Source organism: Pinus tabuliformis, chromosome 6 (genome assembly GCF_031772625.1).
Source record: "Pinus tabuliformis cultivar Carrire ecotype Pingquan chromosome 6, CPIR1, whole genome shotgun sequence".
Taxonomy (NCBI): Eukaryota; Viridiplantae; Streptophyta; class Pinopsida; order Pinales; family Pinaceae; genus Pinus; species Pinus tabuliformis.
The window spans coordinates 595,496,882-595,520,332 of record NC_142292.1 but is presented as its reverse complement, the minus strand read 5'-3'; positions in this window follow the sequence as shown (position 1 = coordinate 595,520,332).

Below are 23,451 nucleotides of genomic sequence, written 5' to 3'. Positions count from 1 at the left end.
TACTTATTATTTATAATTGTTAATATAAATTAGGTTAATACATTATTTTAATTTTATATAGAAATTATTTCTTTTCTTTTTAATTTTATAGGTTTCCTTAGTTTTAGTTTTGTCCTTTTTAATCTTTAGGTTTGGTATTAATTTATGATCTCTTCCAAAAATTCAAATAATAATCATATAACAGTAATTTATTAAAACAATTTAATATTAAATTATAAAAATTAATTAATGATTATTACAGCCGACAGTTTGTTGTTCTAAAAATTTATCCTCATCACTATTTATTATTTCTTTGTTGCTCTTCTGTTATCATCATTCTCTCATCCTGATGATGGATCCCATTTGGGATTTGAAACGTTGGTGCAAAAATGTTCTAACTGTGGATTCTCCGGTCAATGATTCAAAAGATACAAGCCACAGATCTCTTAAATCCAAAATCCTTGGAAAATAACATTATCCATAGAAAAAAAGGATTTTCCCAATACGTAGAAAACACTGTACATCAGGGTCGATCTCTCCTTCAACAAACTTCTACGCAACACCATCCCAACCTCCTATTACTTGACTGTCTTCAGCTCTGACCACCACTACAATATTCCTTTGTTTCAATTTCCATGCCAAAAATTACTTTCTCTTACTTTCATCTTCTTAAACATGCAAACTATCATATTAAACATGCTAAAAAATATCCTATGCAAACATTTCTTAAAAAACACAATTTCTTATAAATAACATCATATTAATCCGTTAACAAAAAAATATCCATTCTTGAAAAAAATTCATTTTTCCTTTTTAACATCATTTCAACTAACAATTCTTGCAAAATAAGATCACTGAAAAAATAATAATTTAAAAATAACATTTCGTGAGTACACTAAAAACCTGGTGTGCCGGGTTGGCCTCCCTCCAACAAACTTCTACGTAAGACCTTCCTGACTTCTGACTACCCATATCTTTTAAGCTCCCACCACCAATACAATATTATATTTTTTCGATTTCTGTGCCAACAATCAGTTTCTCTTATTTTCATCTTCTTAAACATCCAAACTATCACATTAAACATGCTACAAAATATCCTTCCTAAACATTTGTTAAAAAACACAATTTCTTAAAAATAACACTATATTAATACATTTACAAAAATATTATCCATTTTTGAAAAAAAATAACTCATTTTTCTTTTTTAACATCTTTTCAAGTAACATTTCTTGCAAATAACATCACCGAAAAAAACAATTTAAAATAACATTTTTTGTGCATGCCAGAAACATGAGTACGATGAAAATGTTGCGTGTCCAGGATAGTATTCCCAACAACTAACTTCTACACAAAACCATCCAGACCTTTGACCACCTAGTTGTATTCAGCTCCGACCACCAAGATAAAAATGTTTTAATCGATTTCCGTGCCACCAATCACTTTCTCTTATTTTCAACTATTAAAACACTCAAAATTTCATGTTAAACATGCAAAAAAATATCCTTCGCAAAACATTTGTAAAAACAAAAACTATTTTAAAAAAATAACATTATATAAAGACAAATTGAAAAAGAATTCATTTTTTTTTTTTCCTCTTTTTAAAACATTTTTTCAACTAACAATTCTTCCAAAATAACAATTCCATAAAAAACATTTTTTCAACTAACAATTCTTCCAAAATAACAATTCCATAAAAAAAATCATTTGATTTTTTTTTGGTTGCACGTTGACTATGTTGCATGTTGGGTCACCTTCCCCCTCCATCTAATTTCTATCTAATAGCATCCGGGCTTCCTACTACCCAAATCACATCAACTACGACCACGAATACACCATGACACCTTCTACCTCAGGGTGGGGCTCACGACTTTAACCAATTCGTGTGCATTTCCGTCCAGCCTTCCAACTACCAAACTGAGTCGAACTCTGGCCGTGTTTAAAATATTATTCTTGTGTTTTTTACATAAAATCTATCATTTTTCTCTACTTTCTTTCTCTACTTTCTTCAATTAGACTTTACCTGGTGTCCCTTCGTCTAACCTCACCTCCATGCACATATGTTGTTGCTTGTCGGCAAGCCCTAAAACAAAATTTTTGTGCTTTCCTCCTATCTGATTTCTGTTTCATAATCTCTTATTCGCACCCTTCTTACACTGCTTATTTGAAACTTGTATCCATTTACAAATTCTATTATCTAAACAAACAAACAATTTCATCTTTTACTTTGTACCTGGAAGACGACACCAATTTTCAATGAGAAGCTTCACTTCAAATTCGACAAGATCACCGATGTGTTTCTTACATCCACTCACTGCAAGAAAAACACTAAAATAATTACTAATGGAATTCACACCTTTACTAATTTCAAGACCACTTTTATACTATTAGTATAATGAGCTGAGACAACTAAAAACCAAAATATATTTTTAATAAAACCAGAACAATACGATGCACACAATTTTGCAACCACTCACCTATTTCTATATTCGCACGTAGTCCCCTTCTCTTTCTATGTTCCATGCAATCCCTCCTATTCAATTACAATTCCGAACAAACGCATCCGAAGAATACTAATCGAGTCTAGCAATACAGAACAAAACTCACCTAAGAAACACCATAAACTGTTCTTGTCATCGATCTTTAAAACACTGATCTTCTCTTTGCTACTAAAACATTCCATTTCATAACGTGCCATTCGATCTTCACACACCATGCTCATAACCACACCCACCCTTCTCTTTCGGACGACCCTTCGATCCTTTTCCGCCACGTTCCAACTCTCTTCAAACTCGCTCTCACTGCATTCGTGCTTGGAGCTCTCAGAAAGAGAATATTCCATGAACACTCAATATTGGCCCTTGATAATTCAGAAAAATCAATTTCCATTGATGGACTTCCACTATGAGTTGAAATATATATGCTTATCGACGAATAAAATTTTGTAAAGCTTACTTTTGAGTAGTGAAAATACTTTGATTTTTGCCACCAAAACAATATTGGAAGTTCGATGAAAAGCAACAACGAGGAAGATAAGGTAAAATAGCTGTTAAAGATTTTTAGAAGATATATAATTTTGACGTTTTCATGTTTTGGAAGGCGTCAAATGACTTATAGTTGTTTGGGGAGTCCATGGTATTATAATACAAAGTATCTATTTATGAGTTATGAATAATATGTGGTAAAATGGGTGCCTGAATGAGAAGTGAGTGGTTGATGTATTTTTATTTGTTGATTAAATAAAGCTATTAACCCTTTCCCTATGTTCTTTCTCATTACTGGTGTTCTTTTTCATCCTAATTTGTTTTATATTTTAATAACTAGATTAGAGTTGCAAGTTCTTGTTGCTATTGGTGTGAGCTAGGTCTGTTAAGAAATATACAAACAACTGCAATGTGTGATATGGAGAAGTTGAATGGGGTCAATTTCACTCTATGGAAATCACATATGGAGGATATATTGATTTTAAAGGATCAATATTTTCATATTGAAAGAGTGGCAAAGAAACCCTCATTAATGAGAAGTGAAGTGTGGAAATTGTTCGACAAAAAATCCATTGTTACAATTCAACAATACCTAGAAAAGCCTATGTCTACTTTAATGTGGCTGGTGAGAAGATAACCAAAAGGACTATGGAAAAGATACATGATTTGTATGAGAAAAATATGTCATCAGACAAAGTTTTCTTAATGATGAAGTTGTATAATCTCAAGATGAAGAATGGAACTTTAGTTACAAAGAATTTAATTGATTTAATATAATTAAAATCATCTTGCCTCTCTAAAAATTGTTCTGGTCTATGAAATTAGAGCCATCCTACTTATGTGCTCCATGAAAAAAAATTGGGAGAATTTGATAGTAGTTGTGACCACTTCAACACTTGTATGGACCTTGAAGTTTCATGCCATTAGCAACAATTTAATGAATGAGGAAATGTGGTGCAAATAATTTGTAAAATTCCAAGAGGGAGAAGCTCTAGCCTTATTTGATTGTGGAAGGAAAATTGAATGTAATAGACATGTGCATTTAGAATCAAGAGGTAGATGGAAATTAATAACATGAAGACTCACTTGTTTTCATTGTAGAAAACTAGAACACAAGAAAAGAGGCAACTAGGTTGGAAGAAAGAACAAAGGAGCAAAGAGTGACCAACAAAAATGAAGGGGAGAACACTATTGTAGCTTTAGAAAGTGATGTTTATTTAATATTTTTGTAGGAGAATAAAATTTATTTACTTCTATCAATAACATTAACTGACTACTTGACTCTGAAGAATCTCACCATGTAACTCTATGCAAAACCAATTTTATTGCATACGAGGCCGATGATTATGGTAGAGTTGGTAAACAATCGCTTATGTAATATTATTGGAGTGGAAGATGTCCAAATCAAGACAAAGGATGGATATAATATATTGCTTAAATTTGTTAGAAATATTCCAAATATTTGTATGAGCTTGATCTCCTGGGACAATTAGCCAATGAAGGTTGCTCCACAAATTTTGGTAAAGGTGGTTGGAAAATTAGAAAAAGGCCATTGGTTATGGCTAAAGAATTCAAGACATGAACCTTGTACACACTGACTAAAACTACAAAAATATTAGATGTGGCAATTGTTGCAAAAGAAGGAAACTTGGTGGATCTATGGCATAAGCATTTGGGTCACATGAGTGAAAAATGGCTAAAAATCCTTTTTGGAAAAATCTACTTATGGGTTTGAAATCCAATGAATTTGACTTTTGTGAGCACTGTATATTTTGCAAGAAACGAATATTTTCATTAATGAGATGATCCAAGTGGTTCCAAAGAGACAGACATGACAAAGATGTCACAAAAATCAAAGTGTTTGGATTATGCTCGAACCAGGACCAGATAGTATATCTTGTCATCCTGATTGTGGCGGTGCGAATGGTTCGTCAAACTGAGCTCGTATGTGAAATATAGAGCTCTTCAAAGTTTGACATGACAGGGGAAAAGTGGGGCCCACAGTGTGCCACAAGGCAGCCCATTAGCCATTGACATTTGGCATTCTCTCATTTTTCTCCTAAACCCGCATAAGAGACAAAATCATTTTTATGGTTATTAAATAACCATATAACGAAATTTGTAAATATATATAGTTATTAAAAATAACTATATAAAACAATCAAAACACATGGTTTCGGGATCGGCGACAATAACCCCCACCGAACCCTCCTCCACATATTTCGCATATATATATATATCAACCATATATTATAACCATATTACATTATATTATCGGGGTGGACACGGGCCACCAGCAGTGGATCCGGTCCACACCCTATCGCCCCGACCTATTTTAATGCGCGATAACAAATTGCTGACATATATGTCGATGAAACCCCCCGATAACGGCGCCGATACCTCCGCAACTGCCGATTGCCGATTGATATATATATATATATATATATATATATATATATATATATATATATATATATATATATATATATATATATATATATATATATATATATATATATATATATATATATATATATATATATATATATATATATATATATCGGTGGAAACCCTATATCAGGCGCCGATAATAGCGCCGATCCCACGAAAATCGCCGAGTGCAAAGGCTGATCGCTGATATTTTGGGAAAAGCGTCGATATTTATATGCTGACAGTAGTTAAAGTGATAGTGTTAATGCGGGGTTTTAGGGGTAGGCCGCCCAATGTGAACCCAACCCCTGTTAATGCATCATTGTGGTTATAAAGTTTTATATGTGGAGAAGGCGGGATTTGATCCCCCGACCTCTCCTTAACCATTTGCCAATTTTAACCAATGCGCCAACCATTTGACATTGGTAAATCCACCGATGAGTTTTTATTTAAACTTAGTATTTTTACCTCTACACATAGTTCGAGACGGAGGGAGACTGCAGGCATGGATTTCGAGGAAGAATGCAGGCACGGATTTTGAGGCAGTGAATTAATTAATATTTTAATGCAGGAACCATGAATTTTGCAGGGGGGAAAAATTTTCATTTTGTCAGAATTTGACAAATTTTATATGGTTTTTACACCTCTCGTCACCACAAACAAAATGCTGCTATTCGTTTCTTCATTAGAGGTTTGCATTTTTTTTGTCATTTCCAGAATGTACATGGAACCATGATTTCAGCAAAAACAAGGAGTGGAACCATGAGCCATCAAATTTTCCCAAGGAGGTAAAATTTTGACATTTTAGAATATACTCCAATTTATACTCGTTTTTCATGGTTTTCCACAGGGATCGCAATGGCAAGGTCAGATTCGCCATCTGAGTTGCAGATTTATAGTCCATCCAGGGAACAGAATCTTTGAGGAATCCCGGGGGAATTTAGAAGATTCCTTGAGCCCAAAATTCTCAACTTCTCAGATTTTGGATTTTGTATAGTTGATTCAACACTACTCGACACCACAAATCTGATGGTGTCTTTAGATTTCTTATTCTCTCATTTCTTCTTCTAGTCACTTTTCTAAGTGCCAGTGCAGATGTCCACATTCTTGTGCGAGAAACCATCTTCATGCGATTGATGCCTTGAGAGCAATGGTCTCAGCAGCTTCAACATTATGACATCCACTTCTTCAGATGGCCCTTGGTTGTGAGGTATATGATGTGTTCATGAACTTCTTTTTTTTCTGCATTATACTGCACAGATCCTTGATTGATGTTGATGTAGGATCTTGTTTATTACATGTTGTCATGATTCCTTACTTGATTTGATGTGGAATCTTCTATGTCATGTACTTGTGTCATAACTCTTCATGTTATGTTTTGAGATCCCTTGTTGTATGTTGTTGGGATACTCTTGTTGTCGTCATGCATGTGTTTTGCATTGAGATCCCTTTCATGCCTTGTTGGCGGGATGCTCACCATGCATGTTTTTGTGTCATACTGATAGGAGTCTTTTGTTGGATAATTCCTGTAGTGGAATATCTCTTAGCGCCGCTCCTGCGTGAGGGAATTTTTCCTTATATGATCTAGACATCATCTCTATGTACATCACCATTATTGACAACACTTAATGCAGTGGCCTATACCATCTTGACATCGGGGCCTAGAGACATAGTCCCTCCTGGACAAACTTTGTTATCAATGGCTTTTGTTTCATGTGCTGATGATTGTCTTGTTCCTCTTCTTTTCCGCATGCAGATGTATTCGTTAATGTTCTTTTAAAAAGAAATTTTAACACATCACGAAATTAAAAGGTATTGGAAGGGTCCTTCTTCAGATACGGACCTAGATCAAGTGGTATCAGAGTGGTCTTTGCATTGATGTGAATTGTAGTGTGAACAATGACAGAAGTTGAAAGAGAAATGTATGAGACCATGCTCAACGTTTCTAAGGAAGTGGAAATTATGTATGAAACTCTACAGAAAGAGACAGAGGAAAGGGAGCAATCACAACATCAGTTTCAAGCCACGGGAGAGGCCATGGATGAACTGAAGCAAAACAAACATAATCTTCAAACAGAAAACGATGAATTGAAGATGTGTCTACATGAAGAGGAAGATTTTGCTATAACAGCTACAAGAAAAGGACGAGGCCTTGGAAAAGCTGCAACATGACTCATGTGAGGTAAAAAGAAGTTCTCCCTCTTCATGTATGTTTCCTGATGATGAATTTTTTGTGTTTGAAAATCATACCACAGGAATTGGCTCCAAACTACTGAAGAGAATGAGGTATGAAGGAAAAGGCTTGGGTGTTAATGGCCAAGGCATTGTCAACCCCATCAAAGTAGAGGAATTACCCCGTCAGGCACGACTTGGGTATGCCAGGAAAGAAGTTGGGGAATGCATTGAGACAGTTGGCGAACCGCCAACGACAGATGATGAGAAACCCTCATTAGTTCTTTCCAAATCAAAAGAGAAGGTAAAAGATGTTGATTTCCTTTCGATTCCACCCTCACATAGTATGATGTCTGTTGGAGATTTGGAGATCCCAATTACAGGGACAAACATGAGGCTCCTTACAAAGGTGAAACATGAGGAGAAAGAAATTGGTAATAACCAAGGCATCACTCAAACTTTGGAGGTTGTGCATGAAAATCGATTTGCAGGCTTGAGATACACTAAAGGAGAGTGCTCAAAGTTGTTAGATTTGTTCGAGACATCATCGAGGAAAGAGTATGATGGGAAAACATCCCTATCATCCCATGGCAGTTTCCATTGCAGGAAGAGAGTTGAGGCAAACTCTCATTGCCATACTGACATTAGAAACAACAAAGGAATGTATAACCATTTTTGATCTTCGAATGTTCATTTTGATTATGATCATGTTTTTAATAATGAATGAATATTAAGGCATTGAAAAACATGCACCTTTTGTGGTTTACCTAACCATACCTTTCTAAGTGTTGGAAAAGAATGGCAGCACTCAAGAGGCATGAAAGACCCTCTCAAAAGCATGAAAAGAAACAGGTTAAGCAGATATGGAGGAAGAAAGCCTACTACAGTCATTGCAACAGAAATGACCATCAAAGAGCCACTTGCTGGAAGCTCCATCCAGATCAGCGCCTTAAAGACAAAGCGTCGGTGCATGAACGAGGAAGAGTAGTTGTTCGACAAGCAAAACCACCTCAATGAGGTGACCCATTCACATTGATAAGTGAAAAATGGTTTTTTTTGACATGTTGTCATTTCATGGTCATTCTTTTGTAAATCATTTGTTTCATTTCTCAGTGTAAAAGTGATGATGTGTTTCCATCACTTGGTCAGCAACAATGATGTTTGGTCATGTTTTGAGTCGTATTTTACACTCAGAAAGTGATGTTATGTTTCTATCGCTTGTCAAAATAATAGTGTCTGGCCTTAAGTATGTAAATCATGTGTTGTAGTGATGATGTGTTTTCCATCACTTTTTGAAGCAACCATGATGGGTTGGCCTTGTTGTCATAGCTGGGGTATTGCGTCCATCTTGTTGTAAACTTGACCACCAAGTATGTGTTATAAACTCGTGGCAAGTGTGGGACGTTTGGGTCTTTAGTTGGTCACGTCATTCAAAGCGTGTAATTTGCAAACAGTGTACTACCGGTTGCAGAAGTAGTAGGTGTTAGCTCGTCACTTAAGGCTCCAAAGAACAAAGGTGAAGGAGATGGAAGCGAGACCTTTTCAGGACATTTGTGATGCGGACAGGGTATAGAGAAAGATGCAGATTATTTTCCATGCTTTTGGAGGACCAAAAGCTCCTCAGTGGGGAGGATTGATCTAGGTGGCTCCAAAGAGACACACAGGATGAAGATGGCTCAAAAATCAAAGTGTTTAGATTATGCTTGAACCAGGACTAGATCGTAGATCTCGTCATCCTGATCGGGGTGGTGTGAACGGTTCGTCAAACCGAGCTCGTATGTGAAATATAGAGTTCTTCAAAGTTTGACATGACAGGGGAAGAGTGGGGCCCATAGTGTGCCACATGGCATCCCAGTAAGCAGGTGGGACCTATATGTCAGCCCATCAGCCATTGACATTTGGCATTCTCTCATTTGTCTCCTAAACCTGCATAAGAGACAAAATCATTTTTATGGTTATTAAATAAACATATAACAAAATTTGTTAATATATATAGTTATTAAAAATAACTATATAAAACAATCAAAACACATGGTTTCGGGATCGGTGGTAATAACCCCCGCTGAACCCTCCTCCACATATTTTGTATATATATATATATATATATCAACCATATATTATAACCATATTACATTGCATTATCGAGGTGGGCACGGGCCACCGACGGTGGACCTAGCCCACACCCTATCGCCCCGACCTATTTTAATGCGCGATAACAAATTGCTAACATATATGTCGGCGAAACCCCCCGATAACAGCGCTGATACCTCCGCAACTGCCGATTTATGATCGATAATATCATCGATATATATATATATATATATATATATATATATATATATATATATATATATATATATATATATATATATATATATATATAGATATATATATATATATATATATATATCTATATCTATATCTATATCTATATATATATCTATATATATATATATATATATATATATATATATATATATATATATATATATATATATATATATATATATATATATATATATATATATATATATATATATATATCGGCAGAAACCCTATATTGGGCGCCGATAATAGTGCCGATCCCATGATAATCACCAAGTGTAAAGGCCGATCTCCGATATTTTGGGAAAAGCGTCGATATTTATATGCCGACAGCGGTTAAAGTGATATTGTTAATGCGGGGTTTTAGGGGTGGGCCACCCCAATGCAGACCCAACCCCTGTTAATGCATCATTGTGCTTATAAAAGTTTATATGCGGAGAAGGCAGGATTTGATCCCTCGATCTCTCCTTAACCATTTGCAGATTTTAACCAATGCGCCAACCATTTGACATTGGTAAATCTGCTGATGAGTTTTTATTTAAACTCAGTATTTTTACCTCTGCATAGAGTTCGAGACAAAGGGAGACTGCAAGCATGGATTTCGAGGTAGAATGTAGCCACTGATTTTGAGGCAGTGAATTAATTAATATTTTAATGCAGGAACCTTGAATTTTTTAGGAGGGAAAAATTTTCACTTTGTTAGAATTTGACAAATTTTATATGGTTTTTACACCTCTTGTCGCCAGGAACATAATGGTGTTGTTCATTTCTTCATTAGAGGTCTACATTTTTCAGTAATTTCCAGAATGCACGTGGAACCATGAGCCATGAAATTTTCCCAAGGAGGTAAAATTTTGACATTTCAAAATATAGTCAAGTTTATACTCATTTTTCATGGTTTTCCACAGGGATCACAATGGTGAGATCAGATTTTTCATCTGAGTTGTAGATTTATAGTCCATCCATGGAACAGAATCTTTGAGGAATCCCAGGGGAATCTAGAAGATTCCTTGAGCCCAAAATTCTCAATTTCTTAGATTTCGGATTTTGGATAGTCGATTTAGCACTACTCAACTCCACAAATCTGATGGTGTCTTCAGTTTTCTTATTCTTTCATTTCTTCTTCTATTCACTTTTCTAAGTGCTAGTGTAGATGTCCACATTCTTGCGCGAGTAGCCATCTTCATGCGATTGATGCCTTGAGAGCAATTGTCCATGTAGCTTCAGCAGTGTGATATCCACTTCTTCAAATGGCCCTTGGTTGTGAGGTATATGATGTGTTCATGCACTTCTTTTTTTCTACATTATACTACACAAATCCTTGATTGATGTTGATGGAGGATCTTGTTCATTACATGTTGTCATGATTCCTTGCTTGATTTGATGTGGAATCTTCTATGTGATGTACTTGTTGTCATAACTCTTCATGTTATGTTTTGAGATCCCTTGTTGTATGTTGCTGGGATACTCTTGTTGTCATCATGCATGTGTTTTGCATTGAGATCCCTTTTGTGTCTTGTTGGCGGGATGCTCACCATGCATGTTTTGTGTCATACTGATAGGATTCTTTTGATGGAGAATTCCTGTAGTGGAATATCTCTTAGCGCCACTCCTGCGTGAGGGCATTTTTCCTTATATGATCGAGACATCATCTCTGTGTACATCAACATTATTGATAGAACTTAATGCAGCGGCCTACACCATCTTGACACTGGGGCCCAGAGATGTAGTCCCTCTTGGATGAACTCCGTTATCAATGGCTTTTGTTTTCATGTGTCGATGATTGTCTTGTTTCTCTTCTTTTCCAGATGTAGATGTATTCGTTAATGTTCTTTTAAAAAGCAATTTTAACACATCACAAAAGTAAAAGGTCTTGGAAGGGTCCTTCTTCACACCCAGACCTGGATCATGAGAGGTGGCCATGAATTGAAAGAAAATATGTTAGAATTGATACACTTCAATGTATTTGGGCTAGTCAATGTTAAGCCCTTAGGACGAGCATCATATTTTGTCACATTCATAGATGATGCATCTAGGAAGGTTTGGGCATATCCCATGAAAAACGAAGGTGAGGTGTTTGAGATATTTAAAAAATTTCATGTTGTTGTTGAAAGAAAGACTAACAAATTTCTCAAGTGCTTGAAGACAAATAACAATGGAGAGTTTTGCTTCAATGAATTCACAGATTATTGTAATAAGTCTAGCATAAAACATGAGCCTAAAAAAATGGTACTACATAAAGGATGAATCACACTATCATGGAGAAGGTGAGGAGTATTTTGTTAATTTCTAGGTTAGGAAAATACTTTCAGTAGAAGTAGAAAGGAAAAATTGTTATCTCATCAATCGATCACCTACTATAGCCCTAGATGGTGACATTTTTGAAGAAGTTTGGATTGGTGAGAAGGTAAAATATTCTCACCTATTTTTTTTTGGATGTGAATAATTTATGCATATTCCGAAAGAATATGGAACCAAGTTAGATGATAAATCAATGAAGTATATTTTTCGAGGATATGTGAATGGTGAGTTTTTTTACTGTCTATGGGATCCAGTTATACACAAAATTGTTAGAAGAAGAGATGCCATATTTAATGAGTAAGAGATGTATAAAAGGTCTATAAGTGATATGGAAGTCATGAAATTTGTTTACAAAATTTACATGACATCAAGAAAATATCCCACCATTGCAAGAAATTGGGAAACGAATTCAAGAATATGATGAAAAATAGGAAGAATAAATAACCATTGTTATAGGAGATCCAACTGGAAAACATACCACCATAATTGGTTCACAGGCCTACTAGGCCTCATAAACCCTCACAAAGGTATCCACCCTTAAATTATATGTTGTTACTTGATGAAGGTGAACCTCTTTTTTTTTCTATATATATATTTTAATTTTATTTATTTGTTATTTTTTATTTATTTTTTATTTATTTTTATTTTTTTTCCTGGAGGTTTGAAATGTGAGAATGGAAAAGAGTGGAAGAAAACAACATAGGAAGAAATTGACTCCTTGTTGGAAAACAAAACTTGGAAATTAATAAACCTTCCAAAAGGAATAAATTCCCTATAAAAAAATTGGTATCCAAGATTAAACATGAGGGTGAAGGGAAGAAATAAAGATACAAAGAGAGGTTAGTGATGAAGGGATTTTCCTAAAAACAAGGTATGGCTTTACTAATTTTTTTTCACTTGTTATTAAGGTGCCATTCATAAGAGTTATTCTTGGTTTTGTTGCTGCTTTAGATTGCAGGTTGAAGAAGAGCCTCTATGGGCTAAAATAGGCACACCGACAATGGAACAAGAAATTTGATTCATTTATGTTGGAGCATGGTTTTAGAATAATAGAGGTTGATTATTGTGTCTACATCAGGAGGTATGACCAAGGAAAATATATATACCAATGTTATATGTGGATGATATGCTAATTTTTCGACATGATAAGAACACAATCAATAGTTTGAAGAAGGATTTGGATAGGCAGTTTATAATGAAGGATTTTTAATCAATATAACAAATATTGGGCATGAGGATCATGTGTGATAGAAAGAACAAAAAATTGTGGTTGTCACAAGAAAAATATATTAATAAGGTTTTAAATAGGTTCAACATGAAGGATACCAAACCAATTGGTATGCCCCTAACATGCCACTTAAAACTCAGTTTCCTTATGATGTAAACAAAAGGAAGGAAATAAGTAAAATCCCATATGCTTCTACAGTTGGGAGGTTGATGTATGCGATAGTGTGCACTCGACCAAATATTGGACATGTAGCGGGAGTAGTGAGCAGTTCCCTAGCAAATCTAGACAAACAACATTAGTAAGTAGTAAAATAGATTTTAAGATATCTCAAGGGTTCTAGCCATTATTGTTTATGTTTTGGTAATAATAATAATGTTATGCTTGAAGGTTATATAGATGCAAATATGGATAGAGATGTGGACACTAAAAAATACACCATTAGTGATTTATATAATTTGGTAGGTGCAACAAAGTCTTGGATGTCTAGATTACAAAAAATAGTAGATCTATCAACAACAAAGGAAAAACATATATCTTCTAGGGAATCTTGCAAAGAAATGTGGATGTAATGATTCTTATGAGAGATGAGAATAAAACAAGATAAATATGTTCTACATTGTGATAGTTATAACTTTGTTTATTTAGAAAAAAACCTAACATATCATTTAATACAGAGCACATTGATGTGAGATATAATTTTATTTGATGCGCTATTATAGTTGGAGAAAATACTCATTGAAGGTAATCCAACTGATATGTTAACAAAGATTTTACCAAGGGATAAGCAAGAGTTTTGCATAACATTTGTTGGGATGATGCGAACATGGTGGAATTCATATTGGGAAATAATTAGTAGCAAGGAGATAGAAACAATAACAAAAATCTTCACTTAAGCCTCTATTTGGTCTCATGTTTGTGAGACCAAATCAAATCAAAATAAAATATATACTAGTGCAACCATATAAATTAAATGACTAGTAAAAGTGGCTAGCCATAAAAAAACTTACCTCATAATACATCTCACATTGCCAAAGATTAAAGAAATCATAAAAAATAACTTTTTATAATAAACCATAACTCATATTCATATGACACATGTTCATATGACATTTTGTTTAAATTAGTCAATTTAATTTAAAGGGAAAACGACAGAACTACTTTTGAGATAAATCTCAACCTTTGATTTATGACTACTACTAAGAATATTTTAGAATATTACATGGAGGTTGAATCCCTACCATTCACCTAATAAATATTGATAATTAAATTAAAATTATGAATTCCCTATTCCAAAATAGACATGCCTATCAAAATAATAATTTACACTTCATGCCTCTGAAATATTACAAAGAAAATCAAATAAATTATTGCTGTTTTGACACATGGTATTATAACAAAGCACATTTACAAATTAAAAATCACCTATATTAAAATAAGTGTATGTGAACAAAAAGTAAATAGATATATACATTTTCATTTATTGATTAAATAAAACTATTAAACTAATAATTTATTTAACAATTTTAATTTAAAAACTATAAAGTTCCCGACTTCTCAAGAAAAAGAAAAAGAAAACAACTCTGATGGAAGGAGAAATAAAAATAAAAAATGAGCCAAAAAGTCCCCACCTTACGATCACAATCATTACAAGGTCAAATCCTATAAATCAATATACCAATATACCAAGACTTGTATGGAATTAAAAAAATAAATTATGTATGAGAAACATTTGAAAGTTTTATGCTACTTGGAGACATGGTTCAAATAAACATTTTGATAGGTCACTCTAGTGTTCTTCCTTGATTTTCCAACTACCACGGTCCGTTGCTAGTCCAGGTGAAAGCAGGATGGGAAGTGACCTGAGGTGGGTACCTCTTCCTAAGTGATATGAGTGAAATATTCACATCATAACTTTATATTTTGATTTAATATGAGTGTACTTTTGAAGAGTAAAAACCCTAGTCATTCAACTTATAACCAAAGGTGAATTCATATATAGAATCTTCTCAAATCCTTCTATGCATAAATCACCTTGAATTAAGTATTAGGAAAAAACCTATGGAAATTCGTGAAGAGTCTAACTTCGAAATTTAGAGCAAAAGAAAAGTACTCATGACTTCAAAAATTCATATTAAAATTTAAGAAATTATAATCATTATTTAGGAAATTAGGTTATTATTATTATATTTTTATTTATATTAAATATTAGTATAGATTTATTTTAATTCTAGATTTATTAAGTATTAAAAGATTAAATTTCTCAAAGTGTAAATTTTTTTAGTATAAAATTTGAGAAAAGATTTACACCTCTAGAAATCTGATCATTCTCTACATTTGATAGATTTCGAATTAAGATGGATCTACACTCGTTTAATTTCTATAAATAAAGTGTGAATATAAAATGATATAATTTTCATATTTAAAAATATCATATTAAAAAAAATATTATTTATTTTTTAAAAGATTACCCACCAAAACAAAACAACAATTACAAATTTTGATTCTTCACCTGTAGCAAAAACATATTTACATAGAGTCTTTCCCCATTAAATAAGCTATATTCCACATGAAACCATGGGTTCTCATAAAACTAAACTCACAAACAATTTGTAACTTAACCAAGTCAAACTTTGCTTGAACTACCTAACAAAACTTAATATAAATTAACATAAATTCAAAATGAATTAATAAAAATTCAAAAGTAATATATAACATTACATTACATAACGTTTTACAATATCGCTATCATAATAGGTTAACATAAATATATTATAATTACATATATCTTATAAATAATAAGAAAATCAAAATATAATATATATACAAATTTGTTTGCTTAATAAAAATAAAGTTTTATTAATTTTTTAATATTATATTTTTAAATTTTGTATTTCAATAACATTTTTTTACATATATTTATCTTTTATGATAATTTATTAATTTCATTACGTAAATTTATCTTTTGTAATAATGTATTAATTTCAAATTTATTAAATATAAAAAATATTAATAAATGGTAAACATATTTATGAAAATTAATAAAGAGATGAATTTAAATGGTTATTATTTTTATAATTAGATTTTTCCAAATTAAGTTAAATTTTTAGGGACAACAATAAAGTTTTATATTCATATCGAACAAAATTATTATAAAACGGATAAAATTTTAAAAGGATCTAATTATTAAATTTTGAAAATTTTAACTAAAATAAATTGATTTACTCTAATTTGTTGTTATTTTATTATACATTAAAAATATTTACAATTAAATAGGTTTAAGGTTAAATATATGTATGGATATTGAAAAGACGATATTTATTAGTTCTTGTTTTGTTAGGGATTATAATATCCGTTTCATGGTGAAATTGCATTAACAATGTATTAATTTGCTATTTTTTAAATTTTAACCAAAGTTTTGGGAAAATGCTGAATATTTCTATTTCCATAAATTTAAAAATAATTTTCTAATTTTTTGGAAATCTTATTTCTAATTTTTTATTGGCCTAGCAACTTCTGATGGGACGTAATTCCCCTGATGGAGAGCGTTTTATTTTTGGTATTTGTCAGCGCTTGACAATTGATTAAAAAAAAAAAATTCTGAGTGACCCTTCCGTCTGTGAGTACTCTAACACTAACAATGACATTGATCCCGTTATGGTACTACTCTTCCTAATGATGATAGAACTAATGCAATTGCAGGTCCTTTGCATAGGCAGGAAGTGGGGAGAGGAGGGGAGAGGAGTGGCTACACAAATATCCACTTAATGTTTCATTGTGTAGAGATAATTTTACAAATTTCCAAATCATATATCGTATAAATATTTACAGAAGATGGGGCATGAGCAAGAGAATGGGGACTATTATTATGTCTTGTTGTGCAGATCTTTGACTGTACGCATGATGGGGTATGTGCAAGAGAATGATGGTGCATAGGGAACTTTATTCAACAAGGACAAAATTAATGTTACAAGTTTTGCTTATGTGAAGAGATAGGGTATGTGTCGGAGAATGTGGATGCATAGGGAAATTAATGTTAAAATCTTTCCTTTTGTAGAGTTTTTACTGCATGGAGGATGAAGTATGTGCAGCAGAGTAGTTGCGTAGAGCTCTAATTTTAGGGTTTTTACTGTGCGGAGGATGAAGTATGAGCAAGAGAGCAATTGCATAGAGCTATGATTTTAGAGCTATGGAGAATGAGGGGTTTCACAAATGCTCTTACAATGTGTTATTGCTTTGAACATTGGTGTTAGAATTGAATCTTTGAGGAGGACGGGGTATGTGTAGGAGAACATGCTAATTAATATTATTATGTTTCATTTTAAGAAGATTTTACTGTGTTGAGCTTTTATATTGGGAACGCGGAATATTATTATGTTTCATTGTGCAAAGATTTTATTGTGTGTAGGATGGGGTATTTTTGAGAGAGCGGGGTATGCATTGGGAAATTAATGTTAAACTATTTAGTATTAATGTTAATCTATTAGTATTATTATGTTTTATTGTGCGGAGCTTTGACTATGCAAAAGATGGGGTATGTATATCGATTTTATGAATAAATTTTTATGTTAGTTGGAAAGAAAATAAACAACGGTGCAAATTAAATTGCCGAAATATGTTTAAATTAAGTTACTGAGAACAAAACAATAGTTAAATAAATAAAAATTTACTTTGACGTAGGGTATATGCAACGAATTAAATAGAGAAATACAAATAAATATCATTCATGGAAATTAATTTTGTTATTTTTGAATTCAACCAAAATTTCTTGTTCTAATGTTTAAAAACTTGAATAATGACAACTATTGTAAACTAATTTTCTTTATCAATGAAAATAAATAAACAAATAAATAAATAAATAAAACTAACAACTATTTTTCATGCTTTAGAAAAATTTCATTTTGAGGAGTTTTCATTGCACTTTGGCTATTCCTCCTAAAGTGAGCTAATAACATAGTAGTTGGGACCATCATTGTTTATAGGTGTTGACATGAACAAAATAATTTTTGTAAATTTCGTGATCACAAAAATTGTTTATGAGTGCAAGTGTGCATGAATTATGTGAAAGGTTTGTGATTGTGTAGAGCGAGAAGGTCCATATGATGAAAGCTTGAAAGTTTTCTCCACACAATGGATTTCCTCTACAATTTTGTACATATGCCTATTTACACAAAGATAGCCATAAACAAATATTTCACTATGTGGAGAGCACAACCTTTAATCAATTGATCAGGAAAGTTTTTAGTGGAAAAGAAGTTGGTTTTGCTGAAGTGTGGAAATCACACTCGATCCGCACGATGTGTTGTTGACATTTGTGCTTAGGTGGAAAGTTTCCGGTGGATAGATTTCAGTGTGAAAAAAGGTTTCGTTGGGGATACCAAAACTATAATAAACATTAAATAAGACACATTACTATTTTCTTTTAAATAAGCAACATTGGTTTATTGCAATAATGACTTTAATAATAAACATTAAATAGTAAACATCACTATTTCATTTTAAATAACATATAAACAATTATTCATCATTAATAAGGTTCAATTTCGTAAATCTTACTTCCATTCAATCAATGTGATGGATCATTGACCAAATTGTTCATTTTGTTGGTGGATCATTGACTGAATTGTTTTTTTTGTTGATTATAATGTTATGTATTGAGAATATGGGCATGTGATATGACCATTAATAACAAGTTGATCAAAATGTTCACTTTGTCATCTAACAATATTTTTGGTGTGTTGTGAGTGCATCATTTGCCCATATTACTGGCACAAAAAATTATGATTGAGTAGGTATTTTTGGCAATAGTAAGGCTTCTCTTTGGAGCACCATAATGCGATATGACAATATAATCTCTTATGTGTTGTAGCCATTCCTTCAACTTTTCTCTAAATTAATAACATGACTTTACCTATTCTTGGTGCGAATGTTGCACTACTTTCTTTGTTGCAATTGTAGACTTTTCTATTTTGCTGATCTGTCAGTTGTTTTGTTAGGTTCATTCCATTGGTTGATGTTTTATAGCTCTGGAAGATTCACATGATTTTCCATTTTCAATAGACAATTATTACATTGGATTTATCATTAGTATTTACAGATCCACATCAATACTCTTATGTGTGGGAAGTGCGTAAGATCTTTTTTAATTCAACTCAAAAAAGAAATCATACATGTGCTATCTCTGAAAATTATATCAATTCCTTCCAGCACAAGGATTTTCGGGTATATCATTTCTATATGTAATAATCCATAATGACCGTTTGCGTGATTCTCCTTCTTCTTCCTTTTAGGAGAGAGTAGACTAACGAGGGGTTACAACTATCAAACTTCATAAGTTTTTCCAATTATGGTTATTCTTTCATATTGGGATATGGTTTGCGTTAAATTTCTTACTGTCACTTACACTGGATTTATGTTGTCTGTATTGCATCGAAGGTATTGGGATCATTAAAATGTATACTAGATAACAATGAGAATGGGAATGAAAAATTTTAAAATAATTTTCTAATTTTTGGAAATATTATTTTTAATTTTTGATTTTGGCCTAGCAACTTCTGATGGGACGTAATTCCCCTAATGGAGAGAATTTTATTTTTGGTGTTTGTCAGTGCTTAACAATTGATTAAAAAAAAAAAATTCCAAGTGGCCCTTCCATCGGTGAGTGCTCTAACACTAACAATGGCACTGATACTGTTATGGTACTACTCTTCCTAATGATGATAGAACTAATGCAATTGTAGGTCCTTTGCGTAGGTTGGGGGGGGGGGGAGCGATTACACAAATATCCACTTAATGTTTCATTGTGTAGAGATGCTTTTACAAATTTCCAGATCGTATATCATATAAATGTTTACGGAAGATGGGGCATGTGCAAGAGAACAGGGACTGATATTATGTCTTGTTGTGCAGATCTTTACTGTACGCATGATGGGGTATGTGCAGGAGAACGATGGTGCATAGGGAACTTTATTCGACAAGGATGAAATTAATGTTACAAGTTTTGCTTATGTGAAGAGACAGGGTATGTGCGGGAGAACGAGGATGCACAGGGAAATTAATGTTAAAAGATTTCATTTTGTAGAGTTTTTACTACACAGAGGATGAAGTATGTGTAGAAGAGCAGTTGTGTAGAGTTCTAATTTTAGAGTTTTTACTATGCGGAGGATGAAGTATGAGAAAGAGAGCAGTTGCATAGGGCTATGATTTTAGAGCTATGAAGAACGGGGGGTTTCACAAATCCTCTTACAATGTGTTATTACTTTGAACATTGGTGTTAGAATTGAATCTTTATGGAGGAGGAGGTATGTGCAGGAGAACATGCTAATTAATATTATTATGTTTCATTGTGTGAATATTTTACTGTTCTGAGCTTTTATATTGGGAACGAGAAATATTATTATGTTTCATTCTGCAGAGCTTTTATTATGAGTAGGATGGGGTATTTTTGGGAGAGCGGATTATGCATTGGGAAATTAATGTTAAACTTTTTAGTATTAATGTTAATATATTATTATTATTATGTTTCATTGTGCAGAGCGTTGACTATGCAAAAGATGGGGTATGTATATTGATTTTCTGAACAAATGTTTATGTTAGTTGGAAAGAAAATAAACAACTGTGCAAGTTAAGTTGCCGAAATATTTTGAAATTAAGTTACTGAGAGGAAAACAATAGTTAAATAAATAACAATTTATTTTGATGTAGCGTATATGCAACGAATTAAATAGAGCAATACAAATAAATGTCATTCATGGAAATTAATTTTGTTATTTTTGAATTTAGCCAAAATTTCTTGTTCTAATGTTGAAAAACTCTAAGAATGACAACTATTGTAAACTAATTTTCTTTATCAATGAAACTAAATAAATAAATAAATAAATAAAACTAACAACTATCTAAATTACTACATATCCTCGATATTAGAAGTGATGAGGCTAGCTCAAGTTGAGAAGGGGGGGAACCTTGCTCAATGGCCAGTATATCATGATCTATTTCATTATATTCCTCCTCAACATTGACGTTCTTTGCATGAGCTAAATTATCTAGACGAAAACTCAATGTTTCGTTTTCCAATTACAATTGCTCCATATTCAAATCTAGTATTGACATTTTCTGATTTAGAAGGTTCAAATGGAACCATGCTTCAAATTGAATCATTTTCGCATATTTTGATACCAAACCGATTAGAAATTCTAGAGCATCGACTATTCTAGCTAAACAAGTACTAAGCTTTTTCTCTGCAGCTCTAGAATCACACTCCATAAACTTAAATCTATATTACACTCACTAATAAACTTGGAAAATTACAGTTCCAATATATGACTCTATGTTTGCAGAGTCACTCTAGCAATGCAAATATATGATTGATATAACTGTCCTTAATTTTAAGCCTTTGTCTTTGCTGTTAATGCTGGGTTTAACTTTGCGCAATGTAAATTTTCATTGTCCAAAGGACATATAGAGGATGGCGTATGGGAAAGAAAATGGGGGTGCATAAGGAAATTTATGTCGTCGATGCAGAATTTATTTAATTATGAACAAATTTCAAATTAGTATTTACTATGTCTCCTTTTGTGAATATTTCCTTGTGTGGAGGACGGGTAATGTGTGCGCGAATAGGGGTGTTTTCCACTTTGTGTTTTCTACAATAAAAGATTCAATTTAGTTTTTGTGCTTTTGACAAATTCCATTTTGCAGAGTTTTGGCTGCACATGGTAAAACATTTAGTAAATTATTTAGCAATATTTAGAGTTATAATAATAATAATAATAATAATAATAATAATGCCAAAGAACTGTGCAGAAAGAAATTCTTATGGAAGTGTAAAGTTTTCATTATAATAGCACGTTTTTTAATCAGTTAATTGACAAAGTCTTTAGCACAAAAGAAGTTGATTATGAGGGTGTGTGGAAAAATCACTATTGTTCACACTTCTAAATTTTTTCCTAATGTGAGCTAATAACATAGCAGTTGGGACCATCGTTATTTATAGGTGCAAACATGAAAAAAAGTATTTTTTGTAATTTTTTTCATTAAAAAACTTTTTTATGAGTGCAAAATACATTAATTGTGTAGAAGGTCTGTGACTCGTGCTTCAGATTGAATCATTTCAGCATGCTTTGAGACCAAATCAATGAGAAATTCTAGAGCACGACTATTCTAGCTAAAGAAGTACTGAGCTCTTGCTTTGTAGCTCCAAAATCATGCTCCATAAACTTCAATCTATATTACACTTGCTAATAAACTTGGCGAATTACGGTTCTAATATCTGACTCTATGTTTGCAGAGTCACTCTAGCAATGTAAATATATCATCGATCTAACTTTCCTTGATTTTAAGCCTTTGTCTTTGTTGTTAATGTTGGGTTTGAGTCTGCACAATGTAAACATTCATTGTCTGAAGGACGTGTGGAGGATGGTGTATGGGTGAGAAAATGGGGGTGTAGAAGGAAATTAATTTCATCGATGTTTAATTCATTTAACTTTGAATAAATTTCAAATTAGTATTACTATGTTTCCTTTTGTGAAGCTTTTCATGTGCGAAGGATGGGTATGTGTGCGAGAACGGGGGCATTTTCCAGTTTGTATTTTCTACAATAAAAGATTCGATTTGGTTTTCATGCTTTGGAAAAATTTCATTTTGAGGAGTTTTCACCGCACTTTGGCCATTCCTCCTAAAGTGAGCTAATAACATAATAGTGGGGACCATAATTGTTTATAGGTGTTGACATGAAAAAAAGTTTTTTTTGTAAACTTTTTGATTAAAAAAAATGTTTATGAGTGCAAGTGTGCATGAATTATGCGAAAGGTTTGTGATTGTGCAGAGTGAGAACTTCAACATGATGAAAGCTTGAAAGTTTCCTCCACGTTATGGATTTCCTCTGCAGTTTTGCACATATGCCTATTTACGCAAAGATAGCCATAAACAAATATTTCACTATGCGGAGAGCACAACCTTTAATTAATTGATCAAGAAAGTTTTTAGTGTAGAAGAAGTTGGTTTTGTTGAAGTGTGGAAACCACACTCGATCCGCAGGAC